The sequence below is a fragment of the Ananas comosus genome, unplaced genomic scaffold (genome assembly GCF_001540865.1).
Source record: "Ananas comosus cultivar F153 unplaced genomic scaffold, ASM154086v1, whole genome shotgun sequence".
Taxonomy (NCBI): domain Eukaryota; kingdom Viridiplantae; phylum Streptophyta; class Magnoliopsida; order Poales; family Bromeliaceae; genus Ananas; species Ananas comosus.
The window spans coordinates 1-1504 of NW_017891742.1; the positions used below are offsets into that span (position 1 = coordinate 1).

Here is a 1504-nt window from a genome sequence, read left to right on the forward strand (position 1 = left end):
GGAGTCGCCCATAATCTTCGTCCTCCTTGACCCTATAAAAGAGCCCAGGTACTGTGATTCTTTGCCCTACCTTTTGGTTTTGATGATCCATAGATGGATCTGAGTTGTTGGTACACGTTCTCTTTGCGATTCATAGCATTGGAGAACTTGGTTTTGGAATTGCTTACCAATTGATTGTTGAAATGCCCCAGAGAAGTGGAACTGTAGGGCATCCTTCTAAATACAGCCTAAAGAATTTTTTGTTACAGGGCTTTCTACACTCCATCGTTCTATTACCTTTCCTTTTTCAGTATTTGCTCTTCTCCAAAGATTTCGATAAGACGAGATGTAAGGTTATCCCATTGCATAACCATATAAAAAATATGTTGTATTTTGGATGTGATGTAAATGCCAATAAGTAATGTGGAGAAGATCCATATATTTCAGTGTTTTCAGCGGCGAATCGGGCTAGGTCTTACATGCTCTGCTATCTAAACTTCTGGTTGATTTTGTGATCTTTCCATTATCTTATCAGAATGAATATAAGAATCAGATCTGATTCTTGCGGTGCCTCCAAGAAACCTCTCATTTGGATTTCTTCTGATTGATTACAGGGATTTAACATATTAGAAGGTTGATTTTCACCAACGAGATGCACTCGAGAGAAAGTACAACAACAGGATCGGTCTTTGTTGCGATATATTGGTTTCATTTCGTTGCTGCGCTTTTCCTATGCTGCTATCCTATCCAAGTTCCTTCCACCATACCAAAGCCATATTTTGGCTGCCATTCAAAATGACATGTGTAAAAATTCTTATTTTCTTGCTTTCTGATACGTCCACGCAATATTGGTATTAGCATTTTTAACCACTCTAGGAAACTATACGTGTGTGTAGCTATGAGTTGATCCAGAATATGTGCACTAGCATTCAAATTAGCCATGTTCCCTCAAATGAAAATTTTCATTTTCCTTTTTTTTTTTTTCACTTATACAATAATGCATGGTTATTCATATTTCTTCTATGATTCGTGCTGTTTAATAGAGAACCATACTAACAGGATAAAGCTTATTTGGCATATCAATTACCGATTTATTACTGTATATTTAAATTCCTTTTCAACAGGTACTACTGCTTGCGTATTGAACAATACGATCCAGCATATTGTATGTGAAATACACATACAACATGCTGGATCGCATATCAATTATGATCGTATGATCCATTTTTTTCTTATTTGATCTTAATTTTTCTTAACCATAGTGTAAAATTAACTGCAAATACAATATTTAGGGGAAATCTCTTTTTATTAAATAGAAATGATCATAATGCTCCACAACTTCTGGGGCATATATTCTTCTTTTATATTGCAAAAAATAATAAACAATATTTAGACAAATCTTATTTTGTTTACTTTCTTTTAACTATAAATTTTTTTATTTTATTTTCTACTTAACCGTTCCTATTATAATTTTGCTTAATTATGATATAAAATTAATCGTTAACCGCAGCGAAGCGCGGGTTCT

At 34.0% G+C, this 1504-nt stretch overlaps 1 long non-coding RNA gene across 1 annotated transcript; it reads left to right on the forward strand.

Moving 5' to 3' along the window:
* Nucleotides 1-6: 6 nt before the first annotated feature.
* Nucleotides 7-1002, forward strand: LOC109705123. Its single transcript, XR_002214630.1, has 2 exons — nucleotides 7-327; nucleotides 427-1002. It is a non-coding gene; the product is annotated as an uncharacterized LOC109705123 (long non-coding RNA).
* The last annotated feature ends 502 nt before the right edge of the window (nucleotides 1003-1504 follow it).